Below are 16,760 nucleotides of genomic sequence, written 5' to 3' on the forward strand. Positions count from 1 at the left end.
TCCACTAGGGGGGAGGATGCCGGATACGGAGGAGAGCTTCACCGCTTCAACCCCCGCCAGCGCCACCGCTGTTGCGGTCATGCCTTTCACCATGCCCTATATCCCGGGGGCAGCCTGGCTACCCCAGTACTCAGGGGAGTCACATACCCTGCATGACTTTAGAGAAAAGCTGGATAGCCTCTTCCAGGTGTACCCCCTCACAGAGGAGCAAAAAGTGAGCATCCTGGTGGCCCAATTAACCGGGGCAGCCCAAAGGGAGGTAAAGTCCTGGCCACCTGGGGGGAGGACTGTCGCAGGGATACTAACCCGGCTGAGGGACACCTTTGATACCCGCACCTCAGCCGAGATCAAGCTTAGATTCTACGGGTGCAAACAGCGGGCACATGAGAGTATAAGGGACTATGCCCTGAACCTACAAGAGGCCCTGAGAGCCATTAAGCAGACCGACCCTGACGGCGTGGGAGACGAGGACAGGCTGTTGACTGAACAATTTATAGAGGGTTTATATTGCAATGCCCACCGAACCCAGTTGCGGGCAATGGCCTTACAGGACCCTCATCTGGGATTTGCACAGTTCAAGGACAGAGCCATCCGGGTGCTTCGAGAACCGGCACCAGGTGGCGTTGTGACCCCCAGACGCCCCACTACCACTTACCACCAGGAGGCGGCGCCCTTGTCGGCAGGGCCTGTGGGAGCTGATGCGCAGGCTTTGAACAATGACCCGGCTCCAGACCTGCACCATCAGGTCCAAGAGCTAGCTAAAAGCGTTGCTGCGCTAACCCGAACTGTGCAGTCTTTACAGGTTTCCACTCCAGGGAAGATCCAGCTGGCATCCGGACCGGAGGATATCCCGTGGCGTCGACCAAGGAGGACCCCACCGGCCAGAGGAAGACCCAGCGACCGATACAACGAGGACGGACGACCCATCTGCCGCCGCTGCAATCAACCCGGACATATGGCAAGGTACTGTCCTTTAAACTGGCACAACCTGGGGTAGAGGGCCAACCCCCAGGAAAAAGATCACCAGGCCCATCGAACTGGCGCGACAAATATGTGGGAGGACGTCCAGTCTTACCCGTGGTACTGGATGGCATTCCTATGAGTGCCCTACTGGACACCGGGTCACAGGTCACCACCATCCCGTACGTGCTCTTCAAGCAGTACTGGAATGACTCGGATATCACCCGCTACCCTGACGACGACTTGAGTATCATCGCCAGCAATGGTCAGCCCGTGCCACAGATTGGATTTAAAGAGGTGACCATTAAAATCGGTAGAGTCGAACTGGCAGCACAGGGACTGATCATTGTAGACATTGACAAACACGAGAGTCACCCAAAGATAACTCTAGGAACTAATGTAATTGAAAATTGTCTTGCAGAGGTGATTTTCCTTTTACAGCAGGTTGCCAAGAACGCCAGCTCCGGCCAGCAGCGAGTGCTCCAGAAAGAGATCCGGGCACTGATGCGACGGCAACAGCTAGAACTCTCCGGTGGTGAGATTGGTAGCGTGCGAATGTGTGACCCTTTCCCTATTGCCATGCCCCCGAAAAGTGAAATGATGATTTGGTGCCGGGCAGCTATTGGTCTGAGAGGTAGAGATTACCAGGCAATGGTAGAACCAGTTTACTCAGACAGTAGGCCCACCATTTTGACAGCACGGGGGGTGGTCAATGTACGCCATGGGAGGGTGCCCGTTCGCATAATAAATATCGGGAAGAGGGAAGTGTACCTGCCCCGGTATGCCACGCTAGCCAAATTGTATACCATCAATCAAGATTCCATACAGTCCGTAGAACCCTTGCCTCCATCTTCCCCGGAGGAAGGTAACGGCTCTCAGAAAACAATGGAGGACTGGTGTCAGCAACTACATTTGGGTACTGACTCCACTCCCTCACACCAGAAACAGGGAGTCTATCGGGTGGTTCAAGAGTACGAGAGAGTGTTTAGTAAAGACCCGTTAGACTTCGGGCGAGTCAAGGGGGTAGAACACCGCATCCCCACGGGAGACCATCCTCCCATAAAAGAGAGGTATCGACCCGTACCCCCTGCACACTACCAACACGCCAAGGGGATGCTTAGAGACATGAAGGAGGCTGGGGTGATCAGGGATAGCTGTAGCCCCTGGGCAGCTCCACTAGTCTTAGTCAAAAAGAAAGACAACACCATGAGGATGTGTGTAGATTACCGGAAAATCAACCGTATCACACACAAGGATGCGTACCCCTTACCAAGGATAGAGGAGTCTTTGGCTGCTTTAAGATCTGCTAACTTCTTCTCTACCTTGGATCTCACTAGTGGGTACTGGCAGGTTCCTGTAGCAGAGGCGGACCGGGAGAAGACCGCATTCACCACCCCGATGGGACTCAGCGAGTTTACCTGCATGCCGTTCGGACTCTGCAATGCACCAGGAACCTTCCAACGATTAATGGAGTGCTGTCTGGGCCACAGAAACTTCGAGACGGTCCTGTTGTACCTGGACGATGTCATCGTATATTCCAAGACGTATGAGGACCACCTGAAACACCTGGCGGAAGTGTTCGAAGCTCTGGCAAGCTACGGCCTAAAGGTGAAACCCTCCAAGTGTCACCTCCTGAAACCAAAGGTGCAGTACCTGGGACACGTGGTGAGCGCTGATGGAGTGGCTCCCGACCCTGATAAGATCACCGCAATTAAGGAATGGCCAAGTCCCTCCAGTGTAAAGGAAGTGCGGCAGTTCCTCGGGTTGGTAGGCTATTACCGCAGATTCATCCCCGGTTTCACCAAAAAGGCAGCTCCTATGCAGGACCTCCTGATAGGCCAGTCCCGGAAGGCCAAGAACCAGAAGTCACCCTTCAGATGGGAGAAGTTAGAAGAAGAGTCCTTCCGCCAGCTGAAGATGGCCCTCACGGGGGATGAAATCCTGGCGTACCCTGATTACAGCCAGCCCTTTATCCTCTACACCGACGCAAGTAACATCGGGCTAGGAGCCGTACTGTCCCAGATCCAGCAGGGGAAAGAACGAGTAATCGCTTACGCCAGCCGAAAACTGCGACCCACCGAAAGAAACCCTGAGAATTACAGCTCATTTAAGCTAGAGTTCCTGGCAGTGGTGTGGGCAGTCACCGAACGCTTTAAGCACTACCTCGCTTCTTCCCGGTTCACCGTGTACACGGATAACAACCCGTTGACACACCTGGACACGGCAAGACTCGGTGCCCTAGAGCAGAGATGGATGGCCCGTCTGTCCAACTACGAGTTCACAATCAAATACCGGGCAGGACGCTCCAATACCAACGCGGACGCCCTGTCCAGGATGCCAAACCTACCGGACGTAGGAGAAGATCCAGAGGGACTGGAAGAAGTCGAACTCCCCGCGTTCCACCGTCATGGGACTATCCAGTATTCCCATCGGGTAAGGAGTAAGCAAGCCGCTACGTTTAACCCCTTGCCTCACTACAACTGGGAGGAAACGCAAGACAGTGACCCTGCCGTCCGGCTGGTGAAGGAGATGCTGACTCGGCCAGAGGCTCGCCTTGACCCAGACGCTCCGGAGGAAGCCAAGCAACTGTGGGCTGAGAAGAGTCGACTGTTCCTTTACAAGGGGAAGTTGTGCCGCAGAATGGTTAACTCCCGGACGCATGAACTAATCTGGCAAGTAGTGGTGCCACGGAGAGACGCAGCCATGGTGATGGAAGCATACCACGACGGGGCTGGACACTTCGGATGGAAGAAGCTGGAGTTCCTGCTGCGTGGGCGGTTCCACTGGGTAGGCATGAGGGGAACCATCGAGAGGTGGTGCAGAGACTGTGGCCCGTGCAACCTAAGAAGGAAGGACCGTGCCAGCCAGAAGACTCCCCTGCAGTCCATCGTCACCCGGCAGCCGTTGGAACTGGTAGACTTGGATCATGTAAAACTGACCCCAAGCAGAAGTGGCTACGTCTACGCGTTAACCATTGTGGATCATTACTCCCGGTTCTTGGTTGTCGTCCCCGTTAAGGACTTAACGGCTCAAACAGCAGCTAGAGCCTTCCAGCAGCACTTCTGCCGTCCACACGGGTACCCGGACCAAGTGCTGACGGACCAGGGACCTGCCTTTGAAGCGGAGGTCTTCCAGGAATTCTGCAATCTGTATGGCTCCCGGAAGATAAGGACGACACCCTATCATCCGCAAACTAATGGACTTTGTGAGAAAATGAACCAGGTGGTAATGGATCTCCTGAAAACGTTGCCCCTGGAAGAACGCAGTCTGTGGCCTGAGAAGCTGCCCGATCTGGTGGACCTATACAACCACATCCCGGTCGGTTCCACCAACTGTACCCCGGCTTACCTAATGAGGGCAAGACCTGGTAAGTTACCTGTTGACCTGGAAATGGGAGTCCTGACACCCGAGGACACTTCACCAGAAGCAGACTGGGACACAGAGAGGCAGCAGCAGTACCGGAGAGTACAGGAGAGCGTGGAGCGAAGTCTCTGTCAGGCTAGGGAAAGACACGAGAAAACTTACAACCAGTATGCTCCCGCTGTTCCCCTGGTACCCGGAGAGCAGGTCTTGAAGAGGAAAAGACGGCTCCACAAGTTGGACGACCAGTGGGAGAAGGACCCGTACACCGTACTGCCCTCAAGCCACGAGAACCCGAAAGTCTGTACCATCAGTAAAGACGGAGGGGAGACCATAGCCATTGTATCCCAGGATCACCTGAAGAAGTGTCCTGAACAGCTACGGAACCCTGAAGAGGAACAAGAAGACCATCGACCCGTAGAGGAAAGGGAAGATATGGTTAGTACTGTGCTCGGAGACTTCCCTCGGTCCTGGACTCAAGTCAATGGTGCAGTTGTGGTACCCGTCCTCACGTTCCTCCAACCAGCATCCCAAGTGCCTACGGAGCAACAGGTAGAGCTGGAAGAGCAGCCGGTCCAGGAGGCAGAAGACTCCACACAAGCAGAACAGGAGGATCAACCCTCTGCTTATAGTGAGCCTGCCGTACCCCTAGTGAGCCAAAGAGCCGGTAGACAGCTGCCCAGTTTACCCTTGACAGCTCCTACACCCTGTAGTTCAGGGCTAGACAGTCAGCTCCGTAGGTCTACTAGGGCCACTAGAGGCCAGTTACCCGCACGTTGGAGGATTTGAAGTGTATAAATTGTTTTATTTGTGGTTACCTGTTTTTCTTGTTGCTTGTGTATAATTATGTGTTTCTAGTTATTTATAGGAGTCCTTGGTGGATTTACCGGGAATCCTTGTACATGGTTGGAGCGTAACCCAGGAATGGACTAAAGACTGTTAAAGACTCGGGGCAGGACAGACCCCTACCTGGTTACGTCTCCCTGTTTTGGTGAAATGGACACCTTTGTTTTCTTCAAAGACTGCACCCGGTTGCGGACACGCCGTAACCATCTTTATGTGTTTTTCTTATTGTATTATTATTGTTTATACCTTGTTATGTTTTTCTAAAAATATGTTTAGTCCCGGAGTACTAAATTTCACTAGGGGGGAATGTGGCACCCCAGGGGTCTGGTTTCCACAGTAACAGCAATGTTATGTCTGAGAGCAGGTGGGAGGTCTCTTGGTCAGGGATCCTGTGCATGCCACACCTCCTGCCCAGTCCTGGGAGGGGAAGAACTTCCCCTATATAAACCTAGGGCTGAGGCAGGGTTAGTGAGTAGAGAAGAAGTAGAGACAGAGAAGCAGATATAGGAAAAGAACATCAGGAGCTCTGTGGGAGCAGTGCTACAAGGAGTCAGGGGCTGGCAGCTGCAGAGCTCGCCCTGACTGAGAAGTTATCACCGGAGTCCGAGGCTGTGGGGACTAACTCCTATCCAACAGCAGAAACTGACCGGCAGGGGACTGCAGGTCCTCTGGCCCAGAAACCCGAAGGCACGGTCACACGTGTGGGACCAGCACCGCCGTCGTGGAGCGGAAGCTACTAGAAGGCCCCGAGTCACCGGCCATACGGGTGAGCCCCACACGGTACACTCAGGGACGTGGGCTACTTATACCCGCCTCTAGCAAGGTAGCCAGAAGAGTATCGTTAGTTTGGGAGGCCTACAACTCCGCCTGGCCAGGGGAGATCCCATCTGCTCAAAGACTGACCAGGCCCCAATCGCTAGCCAGTACTCCGGGAGGGTCTATCTTTGTCACCAGTAAAGACCCTGAACTACACCGTACCGTCTCCGAGTGGTTCCTGCTACCCCCATCATCCACGTCGGCTGCCCTGAGGCCATACCCCTCCCGTTGGGGGTTATACTATCACGCTGCACAATCCTACCACCGGCCTCAGCGGTCTGCCCTGCAGTAGCAGCTCCTTAGCTGTACTCAACGGGTGGCGTAGTCGTCCAACATCTACCGCTAATACAGCGCCACTTAGTCTGACTCCCTGGGCACGGACCGGATCACCGCCACGAGACTACAACCCTCAAAAGATCCGGCTCCGGGTAAGCTCCCGCGTGCGCAACGCAGCGCGACACAGGCCCAGGGGCGCGTCACAATAGGCCCAGTGGTGCACCCGTTGCGCCCTGACAGTCACTTCCAAGTGCGCCAAGATCTCAGTTTTTAATTTGACGCACTCTTTTGCGTCCTGCAAGGCCAAGTCATAATAGGCTTTCTGCAGCTCGCCTGTTAAATATGGCGCCAAAGCCTGCGCCCACTGCTCCGGAGGCAATTTTCCCACTCTGCCACCCTCAAAGACCATCAGGAATGCCTTGACGTCATCACCCGTGGTCATATTTTGTAACTCTCTCCTTACCCTTTTCCTCAAGTGAGAGTCATCACCTGGAGTTGCGGGTGAGGCGGTTGTCCTGCCACGGATCTGCTCTGCTAGGAGTTCCATCTGTCTTTGCTGCTATTGGATTTGCTGCATCAGAAGTCTATTTGTCTCCTGCTCCCTTTGCTGCTGCTGTATGTTTTTCTGGCTCTGCAACTGCTCCCGATACTGCTGTTGCATGTTCTGCAGGTGCTGCCGCTTGCTTTGCTGTTGCTGTTTGCTGTGCCTGCAACAAATGTTTAAGCAGGTCCTCCATTTTGTCTGGCACCACTTGTTGGCTTACGGCCGACTTCACCCAGGACATAAACGGTTTCCTGTAGCAGTCACACTGCCCCTTGGGATTCATGCCCGTATTCTCCAACAATTGTAGTGTTTTGTACTCACTCAGCCGCGTAGAGGTAGGCACAGGACACTGTCTCTTTAAAATGTCCAAGGCCGGTTTATTCCGGCATCATAAACCACACTTTCAAAGGAAACAAAACACAGCCTTCTCTGGCACAAAGTAACAAAACAGAAAAATAAACAGTTCATATAGTACTGCGGGTTCACCCGCTCGCATACACTCGATCTCCATTTTATACACACACCCTGGGGGTGGGGATATGTGAGCAGCCAATCCCACCCTTCTATTAACCACTTCGCACCAGAGCCTGTTTTTGCCTTCGTGACCGGGCCAATTTTTTCAATTCTGACCACTGTCACTTTATGAAGCAATTACTCTGGAACGCTTCAACGGATCCCCCTGATTCTGAGATTGTTTTTTCGTGACATATTGTACTTCATGATAGTGGTAAAATTTCTTTGATATCACATGCGTTTATTTGTGAAAAAATCGGAAATTTGGCGAAAATTTTGAAAATTTTGCAATTTTCAAACTTTGAATTTTTAAGCCCTTAAATCAGAGAAATATGTCACACAAAATACTTAATAAATAACATTTCCCACATGTCTACTTTACATCAGCACAATTTTGGAACCAAAATTTTTTTTTGTTAGGGAGCTATAAGGGTTAAAAGTTGACCAGCGATTTCTCATTTTTCCAACAAAATTTACAAAAACATTTTTTTAGGGACCACATCATATTTGAAGTCACTTTGAGGGGTCTTTATGACAGAAAATACCCAAAAGTGACACAGTTCTAAAAACTGCACCCCTCAAGGTGCTCAAAACCACATTCAAGAACTTTATTAACCCTTCAGGTGCTTCACAGAAATTTTTGGAATGTGGAAGAAAAAAATTAACATTTAACTTTTTTCACAAAAATGTTACTTTAGACCCAATTTTTTTTATTTTCACAGGGGTAACAGGAAAAAATGGACCCCAAAATTTTTTGTGCAATTTCTCTTGAGCGTGCTGATACCCCATATGTGAGGGAAAACCACTGTTTGGGCGCACGGCAGGGCTCGGAAAGGAAGGAGCACCATTAGACTTTTTGAATGTAAAATTTGTCTGAATAATTAGCAGACACCATGTTGCGTTTGGAGAGCTCCTGATGTGACTAAACAGTGGAAACCCCCCACAAGTGACACCATTTTGGAAACTAGACCCCTTAGGGAACATATCTAGATGTGTGGTGAGCACCTTGAACCCCAAGGTGCTTCACAGAAGTTTATAATATTGAGCTGTAAAAATAAAATTTTCACATTTTTCCCACAAAAACGTTTTTCATCCCTTAATTTTCCATTATCATAATGGTAATAGGATAAATTGCACCATTCATTTTGTTGTGCAATTTCTCCTGAACACGCCGATACCCCATATGTGGGGGAAAACCACTGTTTGGGCGCACGGCAGGGTTTGGAAGGGAAGGAGCGCCATTTGACTTTCTGAATGTAAAATTTGTCTGAATAATTAGCAGACGCCATGTTGCGTTTGGAGAGCCCCTGATGTTCCTAAACAGTGGAAACCCCCCACAAGTGACACCATTTTGGAAACTAGACCCCTTAGGGAACTTATCTAGATGTGTGGTGAGCACCTTGAACCCCAACGTGCTTCACAGAAGTTTATAATAATCAGCTGTAAAAATAAAATTTTCACATTTTTCCCGCAAAAACGTTTTTCATCCCTTAATTTTGCATTATCATAAGGGTAATAGGATAAATTGCACCATGAAATTTGTTGTGCAATTTCTCCTGAACACGCCGATACCCCATATGTGGAGGCAAACCACTGTTTGGGTGCACGGCAGGGCTCGGAAGGAAAGGAGCGCCATTTGACTTTTTGAATGCAAAATTTGTTTGAATAATTAGCGGACGCCATGTTGCATTTGGGGAGCCCCTGATGTGCCTAAACAGTGGAAACCCCCCACAAGTGACACCATTTTGGAAACTAGACCCCTTAGGGAACTTATCTAGATGTGTGGTGAGCACCTTGAACCCCAAGGTGCTTCACAGAAGTTTATAATAATCAGCTGTAAAAATAAAATTTTCACATTTTTCCCGCAAAAACGTTTTTCATCCCTTAATTTTGCATTATCATAAGGGTAATAGGATAAATTGCACCATGAAATTTGTTGTGCAATTTCTCCTGAACACGCCGATACCCCATATGTGGGGGAAAACCACTGCTTTGGTGTACGGCAGGGTTCGGAAGAGAAAGGAGCGCTATGTTGGCTGGGATAGGCAGCAGACACCATGTCACATTTGAAGAGTCGCTGACATGCAGAAACAGCAGAAACCCCCACAAGTGACCCCATTTTGTAAACTACACCTCTCAAGGAATTCATCTAGGGAAGTAGTGAGTATTTTTTAATTTTTAAATTTATACCATTGGGCAGTGAAAAAAGCATAATTATATTTTTACCACAAAAAAATGTTTTACCCTCAGATTTTACATTTTCACACAGGGCAATGGGTAAAAATGGTGCCGAAATGTGTCACACAATTTCTTCTAAAAGTGCCAATACCCCATATGTGGCTGTATCGTACCGCTCAGCCATACGGCGAGATCTGGGGGGGACGGAGTGCTATTTGACAATTGGAGAACAAATTATTGTAGAATAGGCATTTGGATTTGGGAGCACAAAATTTTTTGAATTTCTTTTGGGGGGCAAGGGCCATTTCGCTTTTCCAGAGCCTTTCTGCTACCAGTAACTTGGAAGTCCCTTATATTTTTAACAGATGACGGACCTGAGTGGGGACTAGCTTTTTTTGAGGACTGAGTTGAAGCTTTTATTGGGAACATTTTACGTAACATTTATCCGGCGCTCTAGGCTGAGCACTTACATCGGGGTTTCCATCTAAATTTCCAAGTGATGTAATTCAGATGAAACCCCTGCGGGATCCATTCACTGTAATGAGGCAGCAGAGTTACTCTGGACTCCGTCTGGCCTCTGTTTAGCGGTGTCCTTTTTTTCAGAAGTGCACAAAACTGTGGCCAACCGCACTTTTATGCACGCCTAAAACAAATGACACCGTGGGATCACAGGCCAGACGGCATCCACAGTGGCCTATATCTGCCTCATTACAGGGAATCTTCCGTCATGGGTTCCGGCTGAATCACATATTTCAGAGATTTACATGGAAACTCTGGCGTAAGTGCTCAGCGCAGAGCGCAGGATAAATGTGTGCCGAGCCATACTGCGATCTTTGGGAGACATAATAAACAAATCAGTAGCAGGTGAAGAATTGGTTTTATTTATTTTTTTACGCCGTTCCTAGTGTGATATAACTGATTAGATTACTTTATTCTTCGGGTCGGTGCGATTACAGAGATACCAGATTTATATCGGGTTTTTATGACTGACAGCTGTCACACACTAAGAGACGCTTTTTTTTTGCAAAATCTAGTTTTTGCATCGCCATATTTTGAGAGCTATAATTTTTCCATATTTCGGCCGACAGAGTCATGTGATGGCTTGTTTTTTGCGGGACGAGTTGACATTTTTATTGGTACCATTTGTGGGTACGTGACATTTTTTGATCGCTTTCTATTCCGTTTTTTTGGGAGGTAAAATTAACAAAAACCAACAATTCAGGAATTGTTTTTTGAGGTTTTTTTTTATGCCGTTCTGCGTGTGGTAAAAGTGATCAGGCAGCGTTATTCTTCGGGTCAGTACATTTACAGCGATACTACACTTACTGTATATTTTTTTATGTTTTGGCGCTTTTACACAATAAAACAATTTTAAAGAAAAAATATTTTTTTTGCATTGCTTTATTCTGAGAGGTATAACTTTTTTATTTTTTGGCTGATGGAGCTGTATAGTGGCTTGATTTTTGCAGAACAAGATGACGTTTTCAGCGGTACCATTTCTATTTCCATTTTGCTTTTTGATCGCATTCTTTTCCACTTTTTGTTTGGCGATATGAGGAAAAAGCATAGTTTTTTGCTCCGTTTTTTATTTATTTTTATTACGGTGTACACATAAGGAGTTAATTAGTGTGACAGTTTTATAGCTCGGGTTGTTTCGAACGCGGCAATACCAAATATGTGTACTTTTTTTTATTTTTGCATAACTATATGGATTTATCGGTTTAATATTTTATTTATTTATTTTTATTTATTTTGTATTTTTTTTTTAACAGTTTCAAAACATTTTTTTTTACTTTTTTTACATTTTTACTTAGTCCCTGTATGGGACATTAATTTTTATTTTTCTGATCCCTGATCTCATGTAATGTAATAGACATATATTACATTACATGAGATCTTCACTGACTCTTTCAGTCAGTTTCCTGTCTGGCATCAGCTACATACAGGCTGAAGTCAGACAGGAAGGACACCATATATGGCAGAGCTGGAGGCGGTCATGTGACCTCCAGCTGCCATAGCAACGCCAGGTCCTGAAAGCAATCAAGGGGTCGTCAGAGAGGTAAGTGGACGACCCCCTCTCCTCCTGCTGTCTCCTATATGCCGCGATCACTATAGATCACAGCATATAGAAGACAGCAAAGGGTTAACATCACTGGGACCTGATCTAATCAGGTCCCGATGATGTTCCCTGTCAGAGCTAACGCTCTGCACCGCTCTCACAGCGCTTGCAGGACCCAGGGGGTCCTGAGCACTGCGAGACCACCCACCGTTTTTAAACGTCCGCGCTGCACAGAGCCCAGGCAGCGCGGACGTTTATCTACAGTGGGCGGTCGGGAAGCGGTTAATCCTCTCAGCACTGTGTGTGCTTGAGCATACTTTCCCGGTTTTACATCACTGAAGCTGCCAACCTCAGCGATACAAATCTCCCCTCAAGAACATGTGTGGTGGCCATCTTACAATACACACACATTTCATATACACATGTAGATTCACACACTGCTCATACATACACGTGTGTGTGTGTATATACTTACATACACGTGTGTGTGTGTGTATGTATATATACATACATACACGTGTGTGTGTGTGTATGTATATATACATGTATACACACACTGCACATACTAGCTTGTCTCTTTAGTTGCTCCAGACTCCTGCAGTTAAGAGATCTTTGGTGACATTATTGTCACATGACTGATGTCACATAAGGTCCTTAAGCAGTCTTAACAAATGCTGGGGGCCCCTAAGAGAGTGGGCGCCCTGAGAAATTGTCTATTTTTATTTCTACTTTCGCCGGCCCTGCATACCAGTCTGTCTCTTTCAGTTCCTCTAAAGTCTTGTAGTTAAGAGACCTTTGGTGACATCATGGTCGCGTGACTGTGAAGTCACCAAAGATCCTTATGCCGTCTTAAAGCGCACCTGTCAGCAGGATTGTGCGCAGTAAACCATATACACTGTCAGGTGAGCGACGTTACGCTGATTAAAATGATACCTTGGTTAATGAAATCAGTCCTGTGGTTCTTGTGTAGTCTTTACTTTCAGTTTGGAGATAATGATATGCTCGTGCTCCGGGGCAGCCTGTAGGGGGCGCTCTATCTGCTACTCTGCTTACATATTCCTCTGTATGCTCTTATGACAGCTCACTGTGCCTTCACTGACCTGCCTACTATTTTACCTAGCCCCGCACTACTAGATGCCTTATGTAAAATAAGAGGCAGGTCAGTGAAGGCACAGTGAGCTGTCATAAGAGCATACAGAGTATGAGCATATCATTGTCTCCAAACTGAAAGTAAAGATTACGCAAGAACCACAGGATGGATTTCATCACCCAAGGTATCATTTTAATAAGTGTAATGTCGCCCTCCTGACAGTATATGTGGTTTACTGCGCAAAATACTGCTAACAGGTGCGCTTTAACCTTGAAATCGAAAATCTGGGGGCTCTGGGTGATTGCCCAGTTTGATTTCCCCTAAATCCGACACTGACTATAACTTGGGCTTGTTTTTGGAGTAGGGCTTATATTGCAAGCATACTCCAGAAACCCTGCTAGGTTTTATTTATATAATGTGTGTGTATATTTATTATACACACATTATTCTTTTGCATATTTGCTGTCTCGTGTTGACTAAATGTAACTGGCTTCTCTCAGTGTCTTAAAGGTGCTGGATAGAGCGGTATGCGCATGCGCTGACTCTGGTGTCATTTTATTGAAGTATTGTGCTACAAAATTAAAGGGATCCTGTCAACAGAAATAACGCTGTAAACCTGGAGATATATGGTTAATCTGCAGGTTAACAGCGTTTTTATGCACGCTGTTGAATGCAGCGGTGAGAAAATTAACTTTGTTCTCCCCGCTAGCATTCCGTTTCAGTGAAGAAAAAATCCGGCACTCAGAGTTGCAGAAAAATAATCAGATTTATTAGTAAAGCAATGCAAAAATGTTTCGGTCTAAAGGACCTTCTTCAGACAGATTGCATATAGTTCACTTCATGTAACAGGGCTGTGGGGAATAGGGGTTCCATGTCCATTGGATTTGCGCTTGAGAGCACTGTTACATGCAGTGAACCATATGCAGTCTGTCTGAAGAAGGTCCTTTAGACCAAAACGTCACTGTTTTTTGATTGCTTTACTAATAAATCTGTTTTTTTTTCTGCAACGGAGTGCCGGATTTTTTTTTTTTTACTGAGTATACGGAGTGGTATCCTATCCTGGCACCATATTTTTATACAGAGTGACGTACATCCTATCTGCATAAACCATTCGGTTTCAGTTATGAGGTCGGGGGCGGCACTGGTTCAGTCATTGCTCTGAGAATACAGAACGGCCGCTGTAACTGCGCCCTCGGCCCTGACTGACACTCGCTCTGCTTTGGGGCCGGCTATCAGTCAGGGCGAGGGGTGCGGTTACAGCGGCCGCTCTGTATTCTCAGAGCAATGACTGAACCGGTGCCGTCCCCGAACCCATGACTGAAACCGAATGCTCCCCCGTCCTGGTATATGCTCCAGCATCCTGCTCCCCCATCCTGGAATGTGCTCCCCCATCCTGGAATATGCTCCCCCATCCTGGAATATGCTTCTCCATCCTGGTCTATGCTCCCACGCCACCCTGTTATATGCACCCACCCCATCCTGATCTATGCTTCCTCCCCCCCTCATTATGGTATATGCCACCCCCCCCAATCCTGGTGCCCCATCCTATTATATGCTCCCCATCCTGCCTGCGCTGCTGTTGATCCAGCCATCCATAAAAAAAAAAAACACTCCACACCTTTTCCTCGTTCCCGTGCAACATGTCGTCTGCGTTATTTAAATAAAATGGTGCCGCTATACGGCGCCCTTTTGTTTAAGGCCATCTGTGCAAATTTGTCTTCAACATAATGGCGCTAGCTAAATGCAGGTGCTTACTCCGGCGCCACACTTTTCCGCTCTGTCAATGAATGCACGTGCGGTGGATGCCGGGTATGATGGGATGGGGGATAACCCCGCCCACAGCCCATCACTCACCGTGGAACGCGAAACAGGAGAACCCTTGGCTGCAGCCGCAAATAGTCGTGACATAAGCGGAAGCAAGAACCAGCTGCAGCCGGGGGTCACATGCTGCCTGTGCGCGGTGACCCGAGTATAAGCCGAGACCCCTAATTTTACAACAAAAAACTGGGAAAATTTATTGACTTTTTGGCGCCAAAATCGGTCATCTCCCGGCTGCATCGCCGCTGACCTCCGTGCGGCAGATGAGCCGCTAACGGCCGTCATCTTGTTCTGAAATCCCGCGTCGCTGATTGGCCGCGGCTGAACCAATCAGCGAAGCGGGATTTCCTGGGCAGACCGGCGGGATAAGCCGATTATATAGTAGATATACACTGGTACAATGCTGAAGTGTGGTATCTTGGCAATGGTGCAGAATGCTGACCGTGAGTATATTGCAAACTGTCATCATTCTGCAGCCTAGGTACACACACAGAATAGGGGAAGAGCTTGGACAACCCCTTTAAGAGCACATGATAAATGTGAACTGAGCCTTGTACTGAATTTTGGGAGGCAGATTGAACAAATAAACAGCCATTAACTTTTTTCTTTTTTTATTCTGTTCATCGTGTTGTAAAAATGATAGGACTGCCTTATCCTTTGGGTCAGTACGAGTACAGTAATACCAGATTTACCTAGATTTCTTAATGTTTGCTACTTTTGCACATTAAAAATGTTTTTTTTTTTTTGTAAAAAAAACTAACTTTTTAGCTGTCAGCAGATTCTGAAAACCATTATTTTTTTTTTATTTTTTTTGTTCAACTGAGCTCTGTTTGTGTGTGCTTTTTTTTTTTTGCTGGATGAGTTGAAGTTTTTATTGTTACCATTTTGATGAACATATCATTTTTTTTTCACAATTTTCAGACATGGAATAAACAAAAACCCACATTTGAGGAATTGTTTTTATATTTTTCTTTCCCCTTGTGGTAAAATAGACAGCTCTGTTCTTCGGGTCAGTTTCGATACAATGTAGTGTATATTCTGTTACTTTTGCACATTAAAAAAATTTGTTTTTGCAGTGCCAAGGGTCTCATTCAGAGGTCTGTTTTTAATTTCTTTCCATAATTTTCACAGATGGAACTTGTATCTATAGTAGACTATGAGGCTGTGCATGATCTTTTTGTTGGACTAAAAATTGTGCAAAATTGTGGAGACATGTCCGATATTGATCCGAGTGTCAGAACAAAATTGGCAATTCAAGTTTGTGGATCCATGAAAAAATCAGACAGCAGTTGGATGCCACACAAGTGCTGTATGTTTTTTATGGACTGATAGATAGGAAAAGGTGGAGAAACTTTTTATTTCCATCCAAGAAAAACTGATGAAATGAGGACCAAGTTTGATGACACTCTGCTGAAACTCTGATCAAAAAATCTTGGTTCATTTTTCTCGTCCATGGAATAAAAAACAGCACCTGAACTTTTTTATTACTTTTATTCTGACTGAGCTGTATGAGGGCTTATGTTTTACAGGAAAAGTTGACTTTCAGTTACTGTATATTTTATTTTCTTTTATTACAAATGACTTTTTGATTACTTTTTATTCCTTTTTGTGTGTATCAGTAAGATTTAAAAAGGCATTTTTTACTTATATTTTCATGATTTTCAATGTACAGGATAAGAAATGTGATAGTTTTATTGTTCAGATCTTCTCGGACATGGCAATAACAATTATGTGTATGTTTTTTGTTTTTACATAAAAACTGTTTTGTCTTGTCTTTCACAAAGATTATTAAACTTTTGCTTTTTTTTACTTAGTCTCACTGTGACAAGTTGTGATTTGATCACTGGTCTATTACACTGAAAATCGTATGTTTTGAAGTGCATCAGACCTGTCATTGTTACATACAGTTGGCCTGTTTAGACCTACTTGTGGGAAGATCTCACAGGCCACTGTAGCTAGTAGGCACGAAGGCCATTACTTGGCTTTGCATTGCTATGGCAACCGTCGGGTCTGTCACTGTTGATAGCAGCATCTTTTGGGTTGAACTGCTACCATCATGGCCGATGCAGCAGGATGTCAGCTGTAGTATACATCTGACAGCCTCTGCATTTTTGCCCTTCTGGGGACGGTATTGTCACGCAAGGTGTAGGAAAGACAAAGTGCTACACGAAGGGAAGAGGGCAAGGGAGTCCAGACACTAGAAAGGGGGAGTGGAGACCTCCTAGGCTGATCTGATATCACCCGGTCTCCCCTATCGTCTCTATATTGGTTCCTCACCAATCGCCGCACAGGAACCTAAA

General features: G+C 46.9%; 1 protein-coding gene across 6 annotated transcripts in view; it reads left to right on the plus strand.

The window, feature by feature from the left end:
- The window catches only part of DUSP12 (dual specificity phosphatase 12), a 159,426-nt gene that overhangs the window by 129,864 nt on the left and 12,802 nt on the right, over positions 1 to 16,760 (plus strand). The window lies entirely within an intron of this gene.

The sequence above is a fragment of the Phyllobates terribilis genome, unplaced genomic scaffold (assembly GCF_046119375.1).
Source record: "Phyllobates terribilis strain yellow unplaced genomic scaffold, ASM4611937v1 Scaffold_8__6_contigs__length_399053987, whole genome shotgun sequence".
Lineage (NCBI taxonomy): Eukaryota > Metazoa > Chordata > Amphibia > Anura > Dendrobatidae > Phyllobates > Phyllobates terribilis.